The sequence below is a fragment of the Tympanuchus pallidicinctus genome, unplaced genomic scaffold (genome assembly GCF_026119805.1).
Source record: "Tympanuchus pallidicinctus isolate F22 unplaced genomic scaffold, pur_lepc_1.0 scaffold19, whole genome shotgun sequence".
NCBI classification, from domain to species: domain Eukaryota; kingdom Metazoa; phylum Chordata; class Aves; order Galliformes; family Phasianidae; genus Tympanuchus; species Tympanuchus pallidicinctus.
The window spans coordinates 6,060,981-6,088,730 of NW_026294710.1; the positions used below are offsets into that span (position 1 = coordinate 6,060,981).

Here is a 27,750-nt window from a genome sequence, read left to right on the forward strand (position 1 = left end):
ATGCAGGAACTGAACAAATGAATGTTCACATTCTGCTGCAATGCAAATACAGTGGGTCAGCTTTGGCCATCGTTGTTGTCAATGCTGATGAGCAGCATCTGCTTCATCCTAGTAGAAGTGACTGGAATTCTCGATCACACTCTTGCATCATGGTTAAATGTAGATATTAATACATTTTAGTCCTATGAATGTGGTTTAAACCAACATTAATATCCTGGTTCTCTTCAGTAGCTCAGCAAAATACAATCTATGCTTAAAGGTCAGCCATCTAAGTCGTCCAGAATCTGCACATTAATTGGACTTCCCTGTGGTTTGGAGAGAAGTGAGAAAGAGAGAATAACAGATTCAAGTATGGTGTTACTAAAGAAAGTAAAACTAAATAAATGCACTCTAAGAATCATTGTTTCTATGTTCATCCTCAGTCTGACTTCTCATAGTAAAAAACAGAGGGAAGAAACATCAAAAACTTTGTTTAAAGAAGAGAGAGCATTTCTGAACAGCTGCAGCCCTTCTTCCCCACTCTTAAAGAAAAAAACAATGACCCACAATCAAAGGAAAAAACATATGTGTAAATGCATGCACTTGTTTCCAGAAAATATGATTTCATTTAACCTTTGGGTAGCTAGGACCTTACAACTCTGCTACATGCCAATCATATATGCTGCATGCAGTCAATCATCCAGCAAGTTTGAACCTAAGTTCTGGCAGATAGCAGGGAAAGTTTTGTCCATCCTCTCTCTATTCACTTCAGCTGGGGAAGATAATGCTGGAAGGAGTGGAAAGATAAAGAGATCTTTTCTATAGACTTTAACTGAGCTGGTTGTTCTGGATACCAAGATAATCACATTGGACTATATAAAGAAAAGTAATACTAGATGTGTACCTCAACAGCTACTTTGTTTAGGAGTGTTTTTCCATACAACCAGCACTATGTGACTAACAAATAAGCATAGTAAATGATATTAATTCTAATAAAGTGTTCAGATGAATCTAATATCTCTCAAGAGCTATTACAAGCAACTTCAGCAAATATTTAAATTATCCCAGATTTCTTTCTCTTTTAAAAAGACAAAATAATAGTTTTGTCTATATTTACTGTGAAAGTGGTAAGAAAAAAATGAGATAAAAAAGAACTCTATAGACCTTCTGCTTGCCTCATTTCCGAAACTTCAAAATCTTCATTTTTCTTCTGCAAGGAGAATTAGCTATCTTTACTCATAGCGTGAAATATTTGATACAGATGACCAGTAGGATATTTTCCTGTTTCACTGACTCACAGGACCTAGGATTTAGGGGGAAGGAAGTTATTAATAAATAATATTGGCATGGTATTTAAATTTAGAGGACATTTTTATATATGGGCACAGGTTTAGTATGGAAAGATTCAAGTGAAATAACAGAACAGAATCCATAACTACTTACCGCAGTTCATTAAATTAATGTTGCAGAACTCCTGCCATGATCAACTTGTATAAGTTACTGGTTTAATCCAGCTCACCCCTTCAGAAGAAGCAGCCCACAGGCTGCCCTAACAGCTTTGCAGCTGATTTTACACCATTCCCAATTTAAAAATAGCCCTTTCTACGTTTAGATCCTGGAACAGGATCCAAAATCACTTCAGACTTAACAGAAGAGTCCAGGGTGTGAAATGCCCAAATGGAAAAAGCATTACCAATAACGAATGCTCCACTTTTACTGAAAAAGAGCTTTTAGTTGAAAGAATGTTGGAGTAGATTTCTGACCCCCGTAACTGCAGGAATATCAGCTTCAGTGAACAACTAAAATAGAAACATAGCTTCAAAAAATACTACTCAGGCATAGGCCAGATTCCAAATTAATATCCTCAGGTGAAAACTTCAAGTAGCTCCACTGACTTCTGGTAACTCCACTGGAGCTTGTGCTGCAGTGAAAGCAGGGTGAGGTCAGGATCTGGCAGCTCACTGCTGAATACTCTCCATGTTCCATGCTGGCTGTGTTCAAAAAGAAATCCTGCTCTAAGAAGGCTAGCCATGTTAACTCCATAGTACACAAAAATACACACACTGCCTTTCTACTGTCAGCTTTGCAATGGAGGTGGTTTCTAACTTCATCTTTAAAATATGCACTGCATCCTTCAATCCCTTCTCAAGTTCCAAAATAGTAAATATGTTTCCAGGCTTTTTCTTTAAAAGTTTATGTGAAATCTGATTATTTTTTACTTATAACAAGTTCTCCACCTCTACCTGCTTAAAACTGTAACAAGATCGAACAACAGCAATAGGGCAGGCTGTTTCCAAGACATTCATTTGCTGTCGTGATTTGCAGACTGACTGAAAACCAAACTGACCTCAGCGTAAAGCAGTGTATTTTAAGGGATGACTTAGGATCAATTAATTTGGAAGGGCCACAGGGACTGTTCTGCTCGTTAGGGATTGCCAGCTGCTCTGTTTTGCATTGTGCCAGACCCCCGTAGGAATCTTCTTTAAATTGAGTAACTGAAGGAAAGAAGCAGCGGAAGGAAAGGAAGCAGAAAACTGGCTAAAGATTTATACCTGACATTTCTATCCCGAATGACAGATTCTTTTTTGTTGCAAAAATGTTAATGAGGGTGAGCTACAGGCTAGGGCTAGCCAGTGTGCCCAGGAAATGAAATGTTCCCTGACTGCAGGAACCTGGGCCACTGCTAAGTGTTCAGATTTTCAGTAATGATAATAACTAGAAAAATTAAGGCTAGACTGGCTCTGTACTGTTTGACATCAACATATTTTCTTGGGAAATAAAATAAAATAAATAAAAAGCTCAGAAACAATCACTGTCTGTTTTCTCCCTTAGAGCATTTCATAGAACAGCACAGTTCATACTAGTCAGCGTGTGAATAATACTATATAGTCTTCATTTCTTCTTTTATCTGGTTCTTGGCCTTTAAGAGAGGTGATGCATATGCCCTTTTATTGTTTCCTTTATGATACGTAGGGTTAAATTCAATTAAACAGCTGGCTGTGCTTCACAAATGGTCCGTGTATGATATCAGCAATCTTTTCTGATGGGCATACGATTCAAAGGAAACACTTGTTCCTTCAGCAGCTGTCCTAATGCACTTCTGTTTTCTGCTAGGTTTTGCAAATCTTCCCTGTTCCCACTCCAGGCATGTTTTCCACAGCAAAGACAAATAAAAACCCACCATACCTAAATGGACAAAGTTGGGGGTCTGTGGACAAAGACATAGGCTGCAAGTCTGAAATAAGATACTAATTAACCAAGATCTATGAGAGTGATAAAGGCATCTTTGAAGTAGACAGTTTTTCTAACTCTGCAGCGCTGCCTGCATAAGGACAGCAGATGGATTCCTAAAGCTAGAACGATGGTTCTTTCTGCACTTCACTACCCAATCAAATTCAGACCCTTCTGATAAATTTCTTACTGCCTACTATTCTCAACAGAAAATAAAAGAGAAAGAATAATGGACACTAACATAAACAAAAAGTATCCCACTGGTTACAATTCAGTTTTTTTAATATTCTGTATTGGACAAACTGTTCAGTGAATATATTTTTGTATGCATGCATGTATACAGGCACAAATCCTCTGAAAAACTGCAGATACTAAAAGGGAAATTTGGATCCCACACATATATAAGGCCTGACATTTTCCATTGAATCTTTGCATGGAAGGTAACAGTTCCATACATATTCATTAATCTGGAAGAATTCAAAGTACATCTATTTAGAAATTGAGATTTCAATACAAATACTTAAACAGATTGTATTTTATGTATATATCTTTTCATGACATAAGGAATTACATTTAAATGTGGAAAAACTCAGCTCTGGGTAATTTGCATCCTTATGTCCTATTATAGATTTTCCTATTTGGATTTCCATCTGGTCTTCAATATCCTTCTGAGTTTACTACTTTAATGAGATCATCTTGGGCTTACATACATATAATTTTATTACTATTTGGAATTAGTATTACCTGCTTACATATCAATCTAGTCTTACTTTATCAGCACAACAATGAACAACGTTTAGGCAATATTACTACAGAATAAACAAAATGATGAGAGAGAGAACAAACTGCCTTCAAAGAATCCCAAATTAGGAAAAAAGTGTTCACAACTTTTTTTCTTAACTGTTCACACCTTGTTCCAAAGCAAACAAACAAACAAACAAACAAATTAACTAACAAAAAGTAGTTTATAATCAGAAATTATGATCCACATCTTGTGAACTTCCAGTTCAGTTTTTGTCACTGATCTGTAATATAACCATGAGCAAACTGATAAATTGGTTTTTTTGGAAGTTACAAACAATATATGCCCACATCTAGGGATATCAGTATGTCAGATGTATTAAATAATACTTTGAATACTTACGTATCACTATGCACAAATATTGGTAGGAATAATTTAATTTTTTGCTTTGTAAAGGTCATAGGAATTTCAGGTAAGAAACCTGGCATGGTATGCAAACAAGATGCTCAATGTCTATCTGCATTTCTGGTTGCATACATCACGCAGAAGATCACAGACTTCCTCAATCCAAAATCCACTCTTCCTGTAGATACTGACATCCTATTTTTCTTTCATAAGGCTACCAGCTTCACCTAAACTTAGATTTTAACTTTACTAACTCTGGTCTAACAAGGCGCATGTTCCAATTTCCACTCAACATCTGTTCACGGCCAATTTGGCTCGTGTGCCAAGACTGCTTTCTCAGCAAAGTATCTCTTTTACCACCTTTGTATTTGCACCTTGGAACAAAGTGATCATTTATCAACACTTCCTTTTTTCTTCAAGTGTTTCTCTTCTCTTTCATAAAAGAGTCTCCTAACACATCCAGTAGGATGAAATCCTTCTCTGTTCCTAACACAATTCAAATTTGTACTCCTAAATATTCATGACCACCACTGTGCATAATACTCCAGGTATGGCCTCAGCACTTTAATTAGTACATGCTGTTTTCTGTCCTCCAACATCTCAAGTTGATGAAATTCTCAATTATACCAGAAATACTTACTCAGAAGCAACATAATATTTTTTATTAGATAATATTATGTTTCATCTCATTCATACTTTACGATACTTTACACATATTTATGATATTCCATTCACTACTTGCATTGATTCATCTACCATCTGTATTTTACACTAACATCACTGAAGAAAATCTACAACACAGTTTTTCATAACAATTATATTAGTTGTAATAATGACTTCACTTTCAGGCCAATGGTGCCCTTTTAGCAAAGCCTGCTATTGTTAGCTAGAGTCTTTTATGGTTCATTTCTTTTGTTAATCTTCACTTTCCCAGGTTTACCGAGCAATCTCTTATGTGGCACCATATTAAATGCTTTTCTGAAACCCCAACAAATTTGCTCTGTTTATAGAAAGCTATTTACTTTTTCAGAAAATCAGTCATCTTATAAAAAGAGATACAATGTTAGCACAACCAGCCTTAGTAAACCCCTGATGCATTCCTCATTCAACTACTATGCCCTTAATTATGATTCTTTTCAAAATCTGTTCACAAGTCTTGTATGCACTTGAGGTCAGACTCCTCTACATTACAAGCCTTGTATATATTCAAATTCTCCAGCTCTTCATTCCAGTTGAGTTCACTAATTACTTAGCTTAATCTGTCAAAGACTTCATTTTTCAAAATCAAGGTCTTCAGCTAAAGACCCATCTTTGTTTATCTTTCCATTTAATTAAAACTAAATAAATTCATAAACATTCAGTCTGTTTTCCATAAGAGCTTCTATAATAAATTACTGAAAACAGGCAGACAAGACATCATAGAATCACAGAATGGCTTGGGTTGGAAGGGACCCTCAAAGATCACCGAGTTCCAACCCTGTCTCTTATTTGTCTGTTGACTGACAAACGCAGAGACAAAAAGAGTTACTAGAACTTACTGTTATGAGTGAGTAAGGACAGGCTATTTGTGGGAGCCTTCAGGTTTGATAGTGACCAAATGCCCATAATTTTCTTATTCCCTGTTGACACAGTGCATACGTTCTGAGTCTCGCTCTGACCAGAAAAGCCTACAGAAGAGTCATTATATAATCAAAACAGGACCTCATCATATTTCCAGCAATATTTTTTAACAGAATCATATTCCCCATTCTTGTTCCCCATCCCTGACTTACCATGCTATTGCACATCCCTGTCCTTTCATGTCTACTGATCTCATTCAGTGTTACTAATTTCTTTCTATCCATAGACATTCCCTCATCTTCTTGTATTTCAGTATCCATTAATGCCAATTCTTACGTGCTGCATTAAAATCAGCCCTGAAAAATATTTTTTTTTTCTTCAAACTTGGTATGAAGCAAGAAATTTTGAGACTTCCATTCTTTTTCACATCTTTATAATGTTTTCCACCTTCTTTTCCGGGAGAATTAGATTTAGCAGAGGGGAAAAAATTAGGTTTCCACTGCTCTCTATCTCACGCCACAAAGTTTTGATGCAGTGGAATGGCACTGTTACATCATTAAAAGATGCAAATGAGGTAATAAGAAACATAGCATAGTAAAATTTTAGGATGTATTTGTTATTCATAAATCCATTTAATATTTAACAGTCATGATTTTATCACAATTTTGTCTCAGAAGAATTAATTTCTCTCAGAACTACTGATAAGGTGTTCTTTAAAGTAAAGCAAAGTTAGTAGCAGGTAGTAAAAGACTTCTAATATAAAATTAATTCCCCATACTCAAATAAGAATCTCACCACAGGAATTATGACTGTCCTCCACAGCAGATCTTTCCCATCAATACCACAGAAAAATACATGGCACAATATTTGGTGTTTATGTCATGTATTATGCCTACTGAGATGGAGCTAACTTTATATTTTCTTGGTTTCTGTCTAATTGTGCTATTTTTGTCTTCTATAATAAGGTAGAAATTCTCTCTTAAAATATATGCAAATTTTAGGGCAACTATTGTCAATACAATAATATTCTGATAGATGTAGGCATCTGAAAGCAGAAGGACATAGAAGGAAACAGATAATTTTTGAAATAATTATATTTTTAAAAGAATGCTATCAATAAATAAATATGGAATTAATGATACAGGCTCCAACAACAAAATATGGGTTTCACATTAAATCTCACTTTTTTTTCTAACTTTTCATAAAGTATACAGAATATATATATTATACATATATGTATTAAACAATATAACAATTAAATATAGCAATTAAATTGAATCAGCCAGTCTCTCAGCAACAGCTAGTCCCCCTCCCCAAAAAATCACAATGTTAGGACCATCATCACCCACAATCGTGCATTATTTCAGGCAGCACAAACTGAGAGGAAAAACTGAATCTACTTGTTCACAACAATCAGTTTTGCAACGTGAATTGCAAATAGCATGTTATCTGTCACCAGTCACAGGACCAATTAGTTGTGGGGACTTGGCAAGGATCCATTCCTACAACACAGGGATAATATCTACTTTAAACAGACTTCAGAAAGCCTTACTTGGTAACACCAAAGAAACAGATCCAAAAATATCTGAAATGTACTGCTTTAGGAGCACTAATTAGAAGTGTTACAGAGCTGATAACAAATTCTTAGAAAGATCCATTAAAATATCTCTGAAATGTACATTGCTAGTATTAAGAACAGAAATGCACAAAATCCAGTGCTCCTTTAAAATATGAAATAAGTTTCTTTTCATCTAGATAACATGGAAGTGCCCAAGTATTTCTTTAGAAGATGCCTACTCATGAGAACAGCTCATCTTGGAGAAATCATCTGGAATATTAATAAAAAGCAAATCTTGGTGAGAAGCTCAGTGCTAAGAAAATGGGAAAGGAAATGCAAAAGAGTAACAGAAGTAACAGAAATAGTGAAAATACATAGAATAAAGCATGGACAATGAGATGGATGAAAAATTTTCACGAATCTACCATGCTGCTATGTTTTATTTAGATATTTAGATGGAAAGTGTAAGTTAGATTTGATAAGGCAGTTGACTACAGAACAAATATATTTTCATACAGAAATTTCTAAAAGTCTCAAGCATAAAGCACTGAGATACTCCTTAAATCAAGTAAAGTAATTGATGTTACTTGGCATATGATAATCTTTCTGTTTGCAATATGCTTGTCTTCAGTGTATTCCCTTGTACTTTGTAAATGTCACCAAGGACACCTGATTATTATCACAAGAAAGGCCTGTTCTGCTAAATAATTGATTACCAGAATAACAATTTCATAATTGCTAGGCCATTTATCCAGGCAGTCAAAACATATCAGCTAACAATATGCCTTCCTGAGCTGAGTTATTCTTTTCTTCATTTAAAAAAAAAACCAGCAAAAATCCACTCAAATATTAAAGCTATTCTGGTTAGGCTGTATTTTTTCCCAGTAAAATTAATAATCATAAATGATAACCTGAAAACAACTTATAAACTCTTGTTGGGGTAAACTGATCTAAATATTTTCTTCAGAGACCATTCCTTCTCTATGGAACAGAAATAGACCAGGAATGGAGTAATCCTGCACTTTAAACTTCTTACTAATACCACCTTTTTGTATCAGGAAAGAAATACTGGCTTTTTTTTTTTTTTTTTTTTCCAGATAAAATAGTAGAAACATCCCCTCGGTACATTGCTGCTACATTATATTCTAAATAATAATAAACTCCCATATTCCACCTACCTTCCCACCTCTCACACTGCAGAAATTCCCTAGCTCCACATTTTGGCTGCTTAAAGAACACTGTACCTTTCCCTGCAAGGCAGCTGTAAGAATTTTCATCTTATTAACATCAGTATAAATGAATTACTTTTTTTACCTTGACAGACTTATAGTTAACTGAGATCAGAATCAGATTGAAAACCTGGTTTGGGTTGAGATGACAAGTTAGATGAATGCATTTCTGCCAGATGAAAATGTTTGAGCACTGGCACAGGCTGTCAGAAAGCCTGGAGAGTATTTCAGAGCTGCCAGACATGCTCTGGGTGTCCCTGCCTGAGGAGGCATGTGGACCAGACTGTCTTCAGAGGTCCTTCCAACCTCATCCGGCCTTTGATAGAGAGATACAGAAGACACAGTCAGTGCTATCCTGGAATTACATACAGACACGGACATTCTTAGCTCAAATAATGACAGAAACATGACAAAGGGCAAATCTCATAATGGCTTCCCACTGCTGGGAAAGGAAAGAGACCTTTACCTCTGTCATCCACAGGTCAGTGTCAATTGCCCTTAACAAGTCTTTCTTAACAACTGTTCCAGCTGATGCTTTTGATCCAATATCCAAAATAAGTGGTTTTGACTCTCAAAGACAGGAAAACAAAACAACAACAACAAAACACAGGCAAATAATCTTAAGTTTCCATGTCCTTATGTTTTAGGGATATTTCCCCTTGTTTCAGGAGGTCTTTGCTGTAGATCAGGTACATCAAAGCAGTTTATGATGAACTGAGACATTTGGAGTGGTGGAAAAGGGTGAGCAGCTCCTTTCCCGTTTTAACTCAGATACAGCCTTGGTCACTACCTGGTTAGCATAATGCATTATGGGGTTGTTGTATAGGATGAAATGTCAAGCTTGTTTTGGAGTGGAATGGCAGGAACTGAGGATCTAAAACCATCCTGCCAAGAAAATAAGATAGAGTATTATAATTTTCTCTCTAATAAATGCAGGTATTTTCGGATTTTAGGTGATTATTGCATCTTTATAGGTGGATAAGGCAAGATAAAGCTGATAAATGTAAATCTAAATCTCAAGGAAAAGACACATGATAGTAAAGTCTTTATGATGCTCTGTCTCACACATTGCAAGGATGGAAAAAATTCTAAATAGTAAAGATCACAAAATGTAACTCAAAAAACTCAAACCCAACAAAAAAAAAAGAAGAAAAAAAAAGAAAAAAGGAAATAATAATAATAAAAACAATTAAAAAAAAAAAAAAGTAGCTAAAGAGAAAACTTCCAATAGCTTCAGTAGAGGAGAAAACAAGGGAAAAAAAAAAAAAAAAAAAGGAGGGAGGGAATTAATCAGAGAAACTTAAAAACTCAGAAAAGTGAGAACATTCTCATCAGCTTCTACCTTTATCCCTGGAGACACCGTCTCACACATCCACCCATCTAAGTGTTAAAAGAATTTGCTTCAATACTTTGTTATCACAAGCAGCTTTTTCATCATAACTTGTTTGCTTTTTTTTTTTCTTATTTGTTTACACAGCCCAAAGCCATTGTAAGGTTTATGCTTAGCTCACAACTGACCTACCTTCTTTGAACATGCCCAGACAACAGAAAAGTGGTTTCTCTGGAAACAGGAGCTATGTGAAATCTTTCACTACTTCTATTTATTTAAAGCTGTTCCCATGTATGCACAATGAAGCACCAGACCTTTAACGTGTGATTGGACTTTACCAGACAAGGTAAGGAAAGAGAACACTGACAGTGATGCACCAGGATGGTAAAATTCATTGGCACAGAAGAAAAAAAGAAAGAAGAAAGTAAAGTGAAGTGAAATGTAAAGCATTTTGAGACTGAAAGCCTATTTGGGACGCAGCAGACACTGGTGAAGGTGATACCAATATTGCAGTTCGCTTCGTGCTTTCGTGGCAAACAGCAGTCCAAAAATAGGCATGTCAGAAATAAAGCATACCAGTTTCTCTAGTACTGCCAATCACAGAGTGGCATTAACATAAACCTCTGCTTGAAGGTGCTTTAGGACAAAGCACAGGGCTGTGGAGAGCGGTGGCTGAGGGATCGGAATATGAATATTGCTTTTGCCTCCATTGCTGGTGGGACTGTGACAATTAACAAAGGTATGGGCAGAAAACAAAGATATCAGGATCTTAATTTATGTCTGCTAAATTAAAAACAACATCTAAACACCTGTCAGAACTCAGATTCCTTGCTTCCTCAGCACTTCTAAACAGATAGCATGTTTCCTGACTTTCCTCATAAAAATCCACTGTCTTTCCACATGTTTAAATCTGTTTCTAAATTGCCTATGACCAAGAACATTACAGATGTTTATCATGCTCTCATGTTTAAATCAGAGCAGCAGACTGGAGTACTGAAAGGAAGAAAGAAGCCATCTCTTCCCATGCTTTTCTGGGAGAGATGTAAGAAGAAAGGAAATTTGCAAGTATTTTATAGACTGGGAAGAAATAAACATACTTCAGTCACTGAAGACTGAACCAAAATATTTTGTGATGATACTGATTTGGATGACAGAACTGGACTTTCTGTTATTAGGAGACAAAGACAAGAAAGGGGGAAGCGAGGGGAAAGGAGAGGAGGGCAGGAGAGAAAAACTGTTGGAAGGGACATACAGAGATCATCAAGAGCAACTGTCTGACCACTTCAGAGCTAACCAAGAGTTAAAGAATGTTATGAGGGCATCATTCAAATGCTTTCCGAACACTGATATCAAACTCTCCTCTAGGAAGCCTGTTTCAGAGTTAGGGGTTGGGACAGGAAAGCGGAGGGGGATAAAAACTAAGGAGAAAGAAGGAAAGCAATCAGAAGTTGTGTCCATCATCTGATAGAGAGATACAGAAAGAAGTTCTTCAGATGCACACATAAGTAATACACAGAAACATGTATATGCACACGTTCATAAAAATATTTATATCTAAATTTCTAAACAAGCGTGGTTTCAAAGCTTCAGAAAAAAAAAAAAAACATATTTACCATATTTACTCTCTCTAATAATAATGTTATTATTTGTTTGTTAATTTTGAGAAATTTTACTATTATAATAATACCAGAGAAACTGTGAACTAACATGATTGAGTCCTGGAACACTGAAATGAGGATGCCTAGCTAAAGGCTCACTCATCCTAACTTTTACAGAATCCATGAGATAACAGAATCAGCTCAATATATTTTTGTATGCAAGATCCTTTAAGAATGACACTACCACCTCTTAATAAATTACACTGAATTCTGCTGCTATATCTAAAAGTATGCATATATGCCCTCAGATGTTTAATCAAACTAAAACATATTCAAAAACTTCTTGGGTTTTTAGATTAAAAGTAAGCCAATTAACTACTTAAGTAGAAAAGATTTGAAATGGGATAGCTGTTGGCAACGTTACTAGTTTAGAGTGATATTTTCTTGAGTGAAGGCCAGATTACAGACTGTTTTAGCATTGCTAGTAGATTGCCAACACTGAGAGAGGTGTTGACAATCACAGCTGATCAGAGTCTCAGTTGCTTCTCACCATTTATTCACTAACTAAGGAAGTCATGTAATTCCTGGCAGTTTCACCACTGCTTTCAGGGCATATGTTTGCCAAATGGCCTCAGTACAGTCAAATTGCAGGTATAAATCTGAAATGAGACAGTGGCTTGAAGACTCAGAAGAGAGAGTGTCAATTGCATTCCCTTTAGTGGGCAGATGGACTTCCAGGGTATATCCACTGAAAAAAAAAAAAGAAAAAAAAGAAAAAAAAAAAAAGCAGGTGGCAGAAATTTAACACTTCTGCTTCCACATCTTTGTATCAAATTGCTCCTCGCAGAATTTAAGACTGAATTAGTTCTGCAGTACAAACTGTTTAATATTTCCAGTTTTATTTGTTCTAAGCATACTGAGTTGGTGAGATTTTAATAAATCATGAGAGACATTTTCACTGAACACAAGAACTCCACGTGCAAAAGAACAGGAAAAAAAAGCCTTTTTTTTTTTTTTTCTTGTCTTGCTGACGGGAAGGTTGTATTTGTTGTGAGAAATGCATCTGTGCTTTGAAATAGAAATTTGTCACTGATGTCTGGGGTAATTGTGAAATATGAGACACAAACTCTGTGGCTACCTTAGAAGTAAGACAGCAGATCTTACTGGCCACAGATAACAATGATGACTAAATGTATCCAGATGAGCCACCCCGATGCTGGAAGTTGAGAAGTGATCTGTGGAGAAAACTATTAAACTCCTCGACTCATATTCCAGTCCTTACAAAACATAGGCAGCATTTATGCATCTCATCACTTGACACCCCCTAAGCTGGCCATGCAGTTGTATGGGCCCTCTTCTGCTAAAAGATCTCACGAGCTGGATCCCACAAGCCCAACAATGAGCTGCACAAGGGATGTGAAGCTATGGAGACAGAAAAGGCCAGGGGATGGCAGTGCTGGAGGACTGTACCAAAACAAGCCGTGCTGAAAAGCAAGCTGTCACTGAGCACAGCGCGCACTGCGTTTTCCCACCCATCACACAAATGAATTCACAATTGTTTCTCAAGCAGTCAGGTCAAAAAAACGTTAGAGGCTGGCTGAATGACAAAGACTCTCACATACTCATTGCATTCTTCCACGCTTGATCCTGGCACAAATGCTTAATTCTGGAGGCCCTGCATAGTCTCTATACTTTAATGGTATTTGCAAAGTCAAACTCCTGGATGAGCTCTTGTGGGATTGCAGATTTTTGTGCTATTGGTATTTCATCTGAAACATGGGAGATGCTAATTGCCAGCTTTGCAGTTTTTCCCTGGTGGTCACACTAAAAATATTTAGCATATTGAAACTCACGGTGTAGCTATGGCAAAAAGTCTTACAGTGAAGAATCAAAATTCCAGTCATATGCAGCAAACATTTTTCAGCAGCCCTGTAAATTTTAGTCTAAGAAGAGTCCGATACTTATTAAATCTCTGCAAATGCTTTCTTTCTTTTCCTCTTCTCCATATTTGCCAGTGTATATCAGAATATGCCAGAAAACTGAAAAGCAAACACTGCAGGTTTCTTAATCATGAGAAATGCTGCAAAACAGCCATTCATAGGCAGAAATAAGTAGAAAGTTATAAAAAAAAAAAACAAAAAAAAACCTTTAATAACACTTCATGATAGAATTGGACATTTAAGATTCAGAATCAATTAAACATACAAAGTAAATATGAAGTTGTAGAGAACAGACTGTTTCTTTTAGTTATTAACCATTTCCTTTATCCTTTATTGTCTTGGCTGGCTTTTGCACAGCTGCTAGTGTTAGCATCCCACTGGCAGCTTCAGCAGAAGACTCGTGAACCCTCCAGTGGACATCTGGGCACATCATTGGAAGTCATTTAGTTCACCTTCAAAGTCTGAGGCATACAAAAACACACAAAGCTCAGAGGGTATTTGGAGGCCAGAAAGCTAAATACACACTGCCTGACTGCTTTCCAGTGGAGAACAGAGCTCATAACGATTTTGTAATTCTCCTAACCTCAATGTGTTGACGTTGCTGCACTGCGTTACCTCCCTGAAGTGAATGAGCACCATTCTTGCTAATTATGCAGCCCCTCAATCCACTTACTCTTGACTTTCCTTTCCACTATGCTATATTTGACACAAAATGTTTAATCAGGTTCATTTATCATGACTGGAACAGGCTGACTCATTCCCCATTTACAATTAGAAAGGATTTTGTCTAATAAATGCTGAATACTCTCAGCTACAGAAGTCAGTGAATGAGGAGTCAGCTCAGCACCAGGAAAGGCTGAGGGCACATAAATTGGTTTTACATGGAATTAGAGGAATGTCGGATTTCTTCAGAAAAAAAAAGTCAAAAATTAAGAAAGTTAAATGTAATCTAGGTCCTATGCATAAGGCCTTAATCTGAAAACACGGATGCAGTGTTGTTTTGCTGCGCCCAATACTGTACTGCCGGGACAGCAGAGAAATCATCCCACCTTTCTTCCTTTGTCTTCCAATGCATAAAATGGTGGCAGTGAAGGTTTTCTTCCTTTGTTAAGCACTTCTGGAATGATCTAACTACTTACTTGCTATCCATAGAATATTAAGTGATCGATTTCCAAGCAGCTAATAGCTTGCACTCGTGAGAAGAAAATCTCAGACATAATGGTAACTTAACCTTTAAAGAACAAGTTGAAAACAAAAAATATCAACAAACAAAAAAATCCTAACCATATCTTTGGTCCAAAAGTGAACATAAAGCAATGAGATCTTTATAAAGTTCAAGTGTCAGATTGTGGATACAAAGGAAACTGTCTTTCTTTTCTGCAGTCTTAGTCATTCTGCGTTTTTTATATTTTCTCTTGTTATTATGATTCTATATTTGCTCTCTAAAACAACCCTGAGCTGTTCAAATTGCTTTAACCCAACCAAGAACAGGCAGATCATTAACAATTGCCAATTAATTTAAACAACTGCATGGTCAGCCCTAAAAAACAAACAAACAAACAAAAGAAAACCTGTCACGGTTTCTTATAATGGAGAGTTCCCATCAGTTCCTATTGTAGAATGACACATAGAACTAGAGGGAAAAAGAAAAGAATAGAATAATGCAAGGAACAGGAATACTGGGTGAGTAATAATCACTGACATATCACCACTGCTGTGTTCTGTCCTATGAAGGTCTTTACTGAAAAGGGGAAGACCTTGATTGCATGTGCTGAATTTTACGGTTGCATTAATTGGAATTTGGCAGTTGATGATGGCTAAATTAACTGAATACCTTCTGTGTTGGTAGATATGACAGGGCAGAAGCCCTTACAATCCAAGATGAAATGTGTAGTAACCTGCTTTACCAACTTCACCACTGGAACACACAGCTGTACAGGTCTGGATGGGATCCACTCAGTGGTGCTGAAGGAGCTGGAGGAAGGCTCACCAAGGTAGTTTAGCAGCAGTTCACATGCTTATAAAACTTGAATAATTATGAATAAAATTAGACAATAATGCATTTTCTTCCTATTTAGGCCTATATAGGCCAGGATTTTTCCCACCTACTTTCAGCTCTGCTTACTGTTGTCAGAGGAACTCTACAGGAGACAGCTCAGATCAGACTCAGGGAGATCTTTCTCCATTAACCACAGAGGGGAAATTAAATGGACTCATGGCGAAATTTAGCCTGCATGAACATAAACCTATTTATGACAAAAGTTTTGGTGCTAAGTGAGTATGTGCTTTCCAGGAAAACATGTGTATCTTGTTCAGGAAATTGAAAGATGAAATGCACGTGGAAAAATCGAGCAAACATGTTGGGAGGGCAAATTCTTCCTGCTAAGAATGTGGGCTTTTTTTTTTTTTTTGTTTTGTTTTGTTTTTTTTTTAGTATTGTTAAAGAGTTTGGATATTTTCTGGAAGATGACTTCTTTACTAAATGTCAATTAATTATCTGAACTTTGTATTGAATTTAATTTAATGCTTCAGCTATGTGCTGAAACATAGGTAGTATGAATGTATTTTATTTGTAAACTCTGAATCATGTTAAGTTAGAAGACCTATGTAAGCATTATTTTGAGACTGTTGCTTTTAAGGTATTTTTTGTTTAGTTTGTTATCCAAACTATTTATTTTCTAGGTTATATGCAGTTTATATTGTTATTTTCACTGACTGGCATGCTGACAGAGCAATTACTCCTTTTTCTCAAGCTGTCACAGTTACATGTCTTCTTTATCTGTCTCTGTCCATAATAACTTATTCCCCACCTATGGCTTCTTAGAAATTCCTAATCTTCATTTTTAAAGACCAGTGTTACATCACTGACTCCACCCAGGGCAATTAACCAATCATTTCTGTCTTTATCTCTCCCACTTTCTTTTGCTTTCTTCAACTACTACTATGTACTGAGCGAGTTATCTATCCTCCCTCACTGCTGGCCCCTCACCTCTCCAAAGCCAAATTAATTTCTCCCAGTTTTCAGTACAAATTTTTCATGCCTATTGCACTGAATTCAGGAGGTAAAGAACAGAATTGGAACCCAGCAGTCAGACAGAATGAGATGAACCATCACACCACTTCCCAGCTCAGCGCTGCCCTGCATTTAAGCAGCCAAGTGACATCGATCTGATGGGGCAGCTGAATCCAGCTCATCCCATCCTGGAATGGAAGGTTGTTCACTTGCTCTACAGTGCTGCCCTGCCTCAGCCACTGTCCTGGGAGTACTGGTAAAATTGGGGGTAACTAATTTCTGCACCTTTCAATCTTTCATCCAAAGTAAAACACAGTAAATGCCTGGCTCCATACAGCTAATTGATGAAACTGACTGTAACCAAAAATGTTCAAACAGAGTATAGAATAGTTATCTATATTTTTTATTTTAGTAAAAATACCATGCAATTCATAATTAATATAATAAATAAAAATTATATACTGTAGGTCATTCTAGTTGACAAAGATTTTAAATTATTTATGACAACACATTTATGCATAGCCAATAGAACACACAAATTAGTTCTTCATTTGAATGCATTGCTCAGCATTATGAAGCTGTATAAAACATTTGTAAAGAAATGGAAATATAAAACCTTGCAGATTTTCCTTCGCAATGAGCACTGAACAAGCAGAGACTTGAATTATAAGTGAAAGCAGTGACATATGCTAATGGAATTGTCATCAGGAAATAATGCAATGCCATTAACTCATCTCATTTCAGATTCTAGCAACTGCATGTCATGGTAGGTAACACAAGCTGCCTTAAGATCCTGAAGAAAAAATCCAGAAAAAGAATTTGCAAGACTATGACTCATGGGTGCATCTTGTGTATGGTCAGCAGTATCTGTTTTAACTTCACTGCATTTCATGTTTCATGGTTGTCATATTCAAGAGTCCTTACTAAGTCCTATTAACTTTAATGAGAATGAATATTAGTTCAACCCTATTGTTCTGTGTAACACACACACAGGTAGGAGGGAAAGCTGACTTCAAGTGTAGATACTGAAAATTGTCAGAAATGCAACAATGTTTGAGACAAAAAATTGTTTTTCTTACAGCCTATACAAGCTCTCCTTTAGGCTCAATTTAAAGCCCATTCTTTGACATGGTCCCCCACCACATCCTTGTCCCTAAATTGAAGAGATACGGATTTAAAGGGTGAACCACTATGTGGATTAGGAATTGGTTGGAAGGTCACTGCCTGACAGTTGTGGTCAGTGGTTCAATGTCTGGGAGGAGGCTAGTGATGAGTGTTGTCCCCAGGTGCCTGTCCTGGGGAAGTACTCTTTGACGTCTTTATCAGTGACACAGTGATGGGACCAAGTGAGTAAGTTTGCTGATGATACCAAGCTGTGTAAAGCAGCTGATACAAAAGAATGCCATTTACAGGGACCTGGATAAACTTGAAAGGTGGGCCCACGTGAACCTAATGAGGTTCAACAAAGCAAAGTGCAAGATTTTGCACTTGGGTCAGGGTAATCCCAGATACGTATGCAGACTGAGAGAAGAACACCTTGAGAGTAGCACTGCTGAGAAGAATGTAGGGGTCTTGGTAGATGAGAAATTTGACATGAGCCTGAAGCACGCGCCTGCAGCCTGGAAGGCCAATGGGCTGCATTAGAACAAGGGGGAGAAGGAGATGATCGTCTTTCTACTCTGCCCTCATGAGGCCCTGTCTAAAGTACTGCATCCGGGTCTGGGGATCCTACCACAGAAAAGCTGTGGAGCTTTTGGAAAGGGTCCAGAGAAGGGCCACGAAGATGATCAGAGGGCTGAAGCTCTCATCCTTCAAAGACAGGCTGAAGGAATGGCTCATTCATCTGGAGAAGGCTGTGGGGAGACCTCATTATGGCTTTACAGTATTTAAAGGGAGATTATAAACAGGAGGGAAATCAACTTTTTACATGGGTAGATAGAGATAGGACAAGGAATGGTTTTAAACTAAAGGAGGGAAGATTTTGTTAGATGTCGGGGAAGTTTTTCCCTGAGAGGGTGGTGAGGTGCTGGAACAGGTTACCCACAGAAGCTGTGGATGCTCCATCCCTGGAGGTGTTTAAGGCCAGGCTGGATGGGGCCCTGCGGCCTGGCCCTGGGCCCCCTTGATGTAGCTGTTGGCAACCCTGCCTGTGTCTGGGGGGTTGGAACTTCACGATCCTTGAGGTCCCTCCCAACCCAAGCCATTCTATGATTCTATGACTCAATGAAAAGAGTAATTGAATTCTCATATATTCTCATGAAAATCTATAGTACTAAGCACAGGCAAAGAGAGAGCATTCACATAATAAAATTAAAGACAATTTCCTGTTTAGTTTTTACTTTAATAGCATTATCGCTCATTTAGCGTAAAGATTAGAATACTCTAAACCATAAATATGTGTATAATATTGATTAAAACTTAATCTACTTTTAGATGTACTCTAAGGAATCTGTAGCAATTTACAGCTATCAAAGATCTTCCTCACTGATACCTCTCCTATATGTTTAGCTTCCTTTCTTAAAAATGTAATTATGTACTTATTCAAGGGACTGGAATAACTTGTAATAGTTCTAGCCTGTTGGATAAACAAGAGTTCAAGTCAATATAAGATATACTCAGCTTCTAAAAAATTATTCAATTACTGTGTAAGTGTGTTTACATCAGCTATCAGAAAACATCAGTTGGTAGCATTACGAGAAGTGAAAGAAGGAAAAGCAAATATCAGTGTCTTTGGGATTTCAAAGTAGAAAACTCTCATGTTTATGCTGACTCACAGATGATGTTGGGTAATAAAATCCAGCTCAACGGCTCCCAGTGCCAAACCAAAAATGCCATGGCCAATAGATACAATGTGTTGACTCTATATAAGCTCAAATTGCCATTTCAAATGTGATATAATGGATTTGATTGGTTAAATTTGGATTTGAAGCTTTTTTTCCCCCAGATCAGGCATAGTTTGTGCTGGTATATATTGGCAACTCTACCTTGTCTTAAGATCAGTGTGGGTTGGCAATGTTTACTGCTGTGAGATCAGCAGAAACATACTTGTGTACCTGCTCTAGATGAAATATAAGCTGCCAGATGATGTAGGAATGCACAGATCTGTAAGGATGGGAACAAACAACCCTTTCTTGAAACTCCTAGTGGATAAGCTGAAATTGGTGTGCTCAATCCATTCAACTGACCTCCACTGAGCTACTGACACAAAGATGTTTGAGCAGGTTCAGGCTTCACAGCATTTACAGTGGCTTGCCTTAATATAATTACATGAAGAAACTACTTTAAACCAAGATTTTCAGAAGTTGCTACTAATTCTCCATGATTGGGAAAATGGAATTGCAAACTTCTATCACTTTATAACACATTTGCCGGTATTTAAACACAAGCCTACGTTTTCAGTCTGTATGCAGGAATACTACACTGGACTAAGCTTTCATATCCTTATCACTACTTAGACTCAGTTTTTCAGTCTCTCAACATTTTGGTACTAGTGCTTTTCGGATGATGAAATGAAATTCATTAAATTAAAGAGTCTTAAAGTTTCCATTCCTGTTCAGATGTTACTCATTTGGTACCAGTACGTTAAGGAGCATATTGCCAAGAGTCAATATGAATAATCACATTCATTTCTAATTAATTAATACTTGGTTAAACATGGATGTCTTAAGGCACAAAAATATATCTGTATGTTTGCTCCTAATTACTGAGATCAGTCACTAGTGAAAGCAGATGTGCAGAAACTTTTTCACCATATTTTTCTTCTGGAGTTTTCCTACTTTTATTTGAAAATGTCTTTTTAAATTCAGAAGGAAAACAACTTGTTACCAATGTCCAGCTCCAGTAATAGCATGATAAATAGCTATCTTCTTCCTCACTGGCTTCCATTTAATGCCGATCTTCCAAGTACTTACTGGGTTATAACAATTATCTGTTCATCTTTGGAAGTGTCCTTTCAGGGGCCTATCAGAACTGACATACAGAACAATGAGTTAAAACCCAGAATAATCAAAAGCAGGGAAGGAGTCTGGAAAATTCATGTATGCAATCCAAGGAGAAATCAAGGGAAAAAAATCCTGCAGTGTAAGATTAGCTAAGCAGAGTCATATTGTGCCTGACAAGAGAGCAGCTGTGGGCTAACTAGAACTAAAGGAGCTCAACTTTCTTTCCAGTCCACCTGAGGTGACTAACACAAGCAAGAAAACACCACTGTGACTTTACAGACATCTGAAAAAGGGGAGAGTGAAGTTTTGAATATGTAGAGATTGAGGAAAAGGGTTTCTGCTGGAAACTTGAAGGGCTGTTGATAAAAGGGCACACAGAAGTAGACTTCTAGTAAGTTCTCTGATAGTGTCCCTCACAGCATCCTTCTGGAGAAACTATCCAACTGTGAAATAAAGAGGTTCAAGCTACGCTGGGTGATGAACTGGCCCAATGACAGAGCTCAAAGTGAATGGGGCTACATCTGGCTGGTGGCCAGTCATTAGTGGAGAGCTGAGGCTTATTACTTTCTCCAAAATACAACTCAGAGCAAATATTAAGTTGTGGTATTGGAATTAATGTCCTGGAGTATTCCCTCCTACATTTTGTAATAATACTGAACAGAATTCTCTGTAGTCATAGGACTCAACTCACAGGACTTCCTAAAATAAAAAGCCTAAGTTCCCTAAATATCCCAGGGAAAAAATAAAGAGATCACTACATATTAGAACAATAAGAAGCAGTAAGTAGCAAGTCTCCAAGTACATTTTGCCTGCAAAGCTTGGGCAGACAATAACCAACCAAAATTGCATCCTTTAGTGTTAATGTTATTGAAATTTTTATATAGGTCTTCGTAATCTTTATGTCTGTCAGGTTAAGAGGGAATAATTCTGATACTGCAAGAACTCAGTATAGTTTTCCAATTCGCTTTGAAATTGTATTTTAACAGAGCTCTAAATACAAGAAGTTAAAAAACTATTGGAAAAACTAAAAGTTGATCATCTTTCCCAGGTCAGGTCAACGACAGACAGTGTTACAGAAAAAAAGAGCTTGCCAGAAATTGGGAATGTTAATACACCAAAACAATTGTAAAGAAGAATTGTATGTAGCAGAATTTTCAAACTCAGCTATTATTTAACTAAAACAAAGACAACCTCCTCCTTGGTGTCTTCAGTTATGCCTCAGATTTCTGCAGTTCTAAATTTATAATTTTGTTAAGTTTTTTGAATACAGTATTTTTTTAAAAGTACTCAGTGGAAAGACCTTGTTCATTGAAGGCATTGCTTTGCTCAGCAGAGCTTTGGTTCTGCAGTTGTCCACAAATTTAGACCTTAGAAGGGTTCTGAAATTTTTAAATAAGGATCTAATTGGGTGAAGGTGTCCTTCATTTGGAGGGCTGGAGCGCAAATGGGTACAAAACAGCATCACTGAAAACATTATGAACTTCACAATATTGCAGCATTAATCCAGAAATCTCAGTGCTCTTATGCAGACACACACAAAACAAACAAACAAACAAACAAAGACCCTTTTCAAAACCAATATACAATTTTAACCCACAGCTCATTCAGTCACAGGCTTATTGAGACCACAGCTGCTTTGATGCAACTGAGCACTGGCAGACTAACAGAACTTATATTAAACAAACAGTAGCTATGCATCATAGAAATAAGCATTGAAATCAGGTGGAATTGATTAAACTTTAAGATTTCATACAGACTGCTCATCCAGCTCACATAGGGTTTTGAACACCAATGGGGCACTTCTAAGTATGATTACATATTACAACTGTATAAAAACTGCTCATCATTAGCTTCTGCTTGCTTTTGGCTTATTTTCAGAAAAGTTCTAAGATTTCTTTATTAAGTAGCATTTCCTTTTAAATAAGAAGTTGTGTTGTAATAAACAGATTTCCCTTTATAAACCAAATTTACTGTAAATTAGAAATTATGAGAATCAGTCAACATATTTATGGGCATCCTTGCTGATTCATAGTAGTTCAGTATTTTAATTACATATTTAGCTCAAGGAACGTAAGAATAAGTGATCTAACTTAAATGTCAGACTATGGGAATATAATAAGCAAAATTTTCATTGCAAGTATCAAATAATTCAAACTTGATACTGACAGCACAGTAGAAGACCCTAATGGGGCACATGAATCAGTTCATTAAAGGAGACAATTTAAGTCATTATATAGAAAATGAAATAAAAGTCAGTTTGAAAGCATGTATCATATACACTGGGGCAAAACAGAAGCTCTTCACCAAATAAAACGTTAACTGAAATCAAAGAATTTTTAATGCCATTTTTTCTTTTGGAGCTTATTAGAATGTCTCAGCAAATCTTTTAAAAATTCACTGAAATGTATCTGTCATGAAAATGAATGATACAACATGAATCTGTAAAACATATTCTTCAGAAAGAGAAAGAAGTTTTGTTTATAGCAGCTATGGTGAACGTTTCTCTTGAGACAGTGCACCATTAGGCAGCTGTTATCACTTCCATGCCTTCAAAACCATTTTATTTAGAGACAACAATGTCTTTGAGACATTTTCTCTGTGAATTTGTGCTTCTTGCCTCACTTATACCTTATTCAGGATATTCTTATCTCTAGGAACATTGAATGAAAAAAGGTTTAATTCTGGAGGAGTATCCTTCCCTCCCGTATCTTGCCTCTAGTTAACTGCCATCTGATAACATTATTTTTCTGCAAGTAAAACTAAATCCAGTTCTAAATGATGGACGATGGCAGTGGTTCAAACTTTGCCATGAAATTAGGTGAGGAGGGTTACATTATCCTTCACACAGAAAAACATGTTGAGAAAAAAAGATAATACCAATGCCTTTTCCCATTCCCCAACAATAAATCTCAGAATCACCGAATCACCAAGGCTGGAAAAGACCTACAAGATCATGCAGTCCAACCATCCACTTATCACCAATAGTTCTCACTAGAAGAACATATCTTGTCTGTATTTACAGTATTTTGAACATACATCTAGGCATTTCACTCATTAGCCATTGTAGTCAGACCAATAACACACAAAGACACATTCAATAGCTCTTTGACGACTCTTTTCCTCAAAGCATGGTCTATTCTGCTGCTATTGGCTTCCCATGACTCTCAGGTCCACTGATCAGACAGTAGGATTTTGCCAACTTGAGTGCTGTTAATCCAGTCCCAGTCAACCCTGCTCCATGATCTTTTGTGGTAGATGTGGCCTTAGTAATTGGAACAGCATTTCCAGCTGTAAATGACTGCATTCCCATGGAGTACCATTCCTTATTCACCCTGCCCTATTAACAATGGATGAATCAGAAAGGAAGAGATATTACAGATAATCAAGTTGGAAAGGAAATGACTGCTATGCATGGCACTTTCTATGTTTTCCACATGGTGTCAGTGGCTCCTCTCTCTCTTTTTCTTTTTTTTTCCTCAAAACTCATGTATTTTAAGACAGATTTCAGCTGTACACTGAGTCTGCAAACTACTACACATACTATTTTTTATCACTGATACATTGTACGTTGAGTAACTGCATTTCAAATGAACAGTTTATTAGTTATAGTCTTTAAAAGTGTATTTGAGTAAACACTTTTCTTCCGTGCTTAACTCCTCTCTCTTAACCAGATCTGATTATTTTTTTAAGACAGATAAACGTGAAAAATAAAAAAATGCCCCTCTTTAACATAACCAGGACCAGCTCTGAACAAATCCTACATACAATCAGATGAGAAAAGCACAACAAGCACTTCACAAGCTCAAGAAGTCTAAAATAGAGGTTTTACTTTAATTGCACTAAATCAATAGATTGTCTTGCAGAACATTCTTATTGATTTATGACTCATGACGTACATTACAGGCATGGCTATTTTTAGTGTCTCACTACAAAGGAAGTTTGACTGCATTCAGAACACAAGCTGTAAAATAATATGTGCATCTCAAAGATCAGTCCTGAATTTCAGATTTATTCCCTATTAAAAGTAATTTGCATGTTTTTTTTTAATAATAAAAAATCACAAGTTGCCTTTTTGAAGCAGCATTTAAAAAGGCATTCAGTGAATACATATTGCAACTTTAATGTTTAGGCTTTTGAGACTTGTCACCAGGCGGCACAGGAGAGACAAGTTCATCTCCCATGCATAAAAGCTTGCCTTCAACAGACTCTGCAAAACTCTACGGAGAAAGATCAGAGATATGTTTGTTAATGTTTTCACTTCTATTCTTACTCCTTTTCTGTTCTGCCAAAGCCAGTTTCCAGTGAAATCTCTGAAATCAAGCATGTATAGATTTACAAGAATTATCCTTCTCTTAGCTGTGAAGCCCTTCATTTAGGAAAGCCCTGCCCAGCCAGTCATCAGCACAACAGCACACGAAATACTTCCCCTCTCATGCGCTGTCTCATGGAAGGCTGAAGAGCACTGTAAATCTGGCAAAGCACAGCAAGCCCCAGGAGTCAAGCTGGCATCCCGCCAGCTGCTTCTCCTAAGTCTGGCTGTTCTGCTTCCAGGAACAGTTCCGCTGGCCACGAGGGATGGCCATTTGTTCTTACAGACAGTCCTCATGTCACACTGCTTCGGCTCCCTCCAGGCAGTCAAACGCTTCCCAAACTGACTGACACACATGCAGCAAAATCACATGGATGTACTTCTGTCCTCCAGCATTCCCAGTGGTAGCACCTTGCTCAGACAGACACGGTCAGTTCCAGCTGCACCACAATGCTAATACAGTTCAGGTTGACGCTGTACTGGAGAAGCTGTCAGGAGAATCACATGCCAAGTAGAATCTGGTAGCCATGCTAACTGTGATTTTTAAAAGGCACTCCGATTAGAGTCTCCTTGTGTGCATAATGTGTTTAAAATAAAACACAGACCTTTGCAATTCCTGTATCTGGAAATTGTAACAAGGGAAACGTTAGTATTACTTTTAGTGTACATTAAGTGCTATTATGAAGTGTAATTATAATCTCTGACTGATTCTGTATGAAGTACATCACTTTTTTATTTTTTAAGTAGACTATCAGTCACATTGCAAGAACTGTGAGACACAGATTTATGAATTGATAACAGATCACAGAGTATTTTTCTTCTCACTGAGTGCTGGAAAAGCACTTCTATTCATAGCTGGCATGAAAGGGATTAGTGATTTCAATAAGTTACTGAAAAATCCATCCAGCACAGAAAAGTCACTATTGCATCTATTATTATAATTAGTCTTACCATTACAATTCACTGTCAGGCTGCACAAGAGAAGTGCAGGGCCTGATCTGAGGCGGCAATCTAAAAGAACTGGAATGATAGTGATACATTTTCTGTATCGTATCTGTGGCCAGTACTTATATTTGATGGCCACAGGTAGATCATCAGTCTAAGATTCATGAAATCATACAATGGCTTGGGTTAAAAGGGACCTTAAAGCCCATCCAGCCCCAACTCCTGCCATGGGCTGGTTGCCCCCCAGCAGCTCAGCTGCCCAGGGCCCCATCCAACCTGGCCCTGAGGGACGGGGCACCCACAGCTCTATGGGCAGCTGTGCCTGGGCCTCACAGCCAGCCCTCACTGTGAGAAATTTCTTTCTTATGTCTAATCTAAACTTCTTTTGCAGTTTAAAACCACTGCCTTTCTTGTCACTTCAGGCTCTAATAAGAAGTCTTAAGTGCAAAATGAATATATATGGGTAAATTATATAGTTGTGTAAAGTCCGAAGCTAGACTCCAGTACTTGAAGGGGGCATTTAAACACGAGGGGGAATGACTGTTGATAGTGATAGAATAAGGGGGAATGGATTTAAACTGAGACGGGGAGGTTTAGGTTAGATATTAGGAGGAAGTTTTTCACACAGAAGGTGGCAAAGCACAGGAATGGGTTGCCCAAGGAGGCTGTGGATGCCCCATCCCTGGAGGCATTCGAGGCCAGACTGTATGTGACTCTGGGCAGCCTGGTCTGGTGGCTGGTGACCTGCACATAGCAGGGGGTTGAAACTAGATGATCATTGTGGTCCTTTTCAACCAGGGCCATTCTATGATTCTATGGATAACAAGCAAAGAATCATTGCCTTGGAGTGTTATCTGTTAAGAGCCCTAAATAAGCACAGACTGAAGCAAGGGAAACTTGTAGAGGTTATGATTTTTCAGCGGACAGCATAGGCAGTCAACATGCAAGGGGAAACTCCTGGTACTGGTGCCACAGAATCATAGATCATCAAGGTTGGAAAGGCTATGCTCATTTAGTCCAATCTTTGACTATCCCCACCATGCCCACTAAACCATGGACATCTACCCTTTTCTTGAAAACCTGCAGGGATGGTGACTCCAGCATCCCCCTGGGCAACCTGTTGCAATATGTCCCCACTCTTTTTGGGAAGAAATGTTTTGTAATGTACAACCTGAACCTCGCTGGTGGAAATTAAGGCCTTTACCTCCATGGCAAAAGAAAGCAGTGCAGTGCCAACAGCAAAGAGTCAGAGTTAGAAATCTCAGAGCTCCATGAAAGAAAAAACATGTGGTCAACACCGTTTCCAGTTTGTTCTGTGTAGCGGAATGGAACAAACAGAAAATTCCCCCCCCCCCAGGGAATAGAAATGCCTGTAAAACTTTGGTGTACCAAAGGCAGCCCATCCCCTTTAACCAGAAATTTCAAAATAAAGAAAATCTGAAGCTTTTCACAAACTGCTTAGGTGATAATGGAGTATTTCTGTATTTTTTTAGTGAATAATCTTTTCTGAGGGTGAATGTATCATTTGAATTGAAATCAGATTATACACAACATCTTTTTCAGCTCATTACCTCATCAGAAGCCGAAGTACAGTAGTGAAATAAAGAAGAACACTAAGTGATTGTAATCTCTTTTTGTGCAGCTTTGTACTCTTGCTGTGTACAGCAGGAGAAGTGTTATTCTTGAAGGCATTCTAAGGCATTATCAATTTAGAATAGCATTAAAAAAAAATACACGAGATACGTAATTTTACACTGCTCATGTGTTTGCAGATGGAAGAAAAAGAAACTCACTAAGGGAGAAAATCTGATTCACTAAGATCAGAATCCTGTATAAAAGCTCACAACTTACGTAGTAGCCCTTACAGGCAGTGAAGGCTATAACCTACCTCAGGAACTTGGGAAGGAAATAAAACTAAGCTCTCTGGAAACCTAGTCTTTCACATTTTTTGGACTGTATTTTCCAATTTT

At 37.4% G+C, this 27,750-nt stretch overlaps 1 protein-coding gene across 7 annotated transcripts in view; it reads right to left on the reverse strand.

Annotated features, from left to right (window-relative positions):
• MAGI2 (membrane associated guanylate kinase, WW and PDZ domain containing 2) overlaps nucleotides 1-27,750 on the reverse strand; it is a 699,053-nt gene that overhangs the window by 324,496 nt on the left and 346,807 nt on the right. The gene's annotated exons all lie outside the window — the stretch shown is intronic.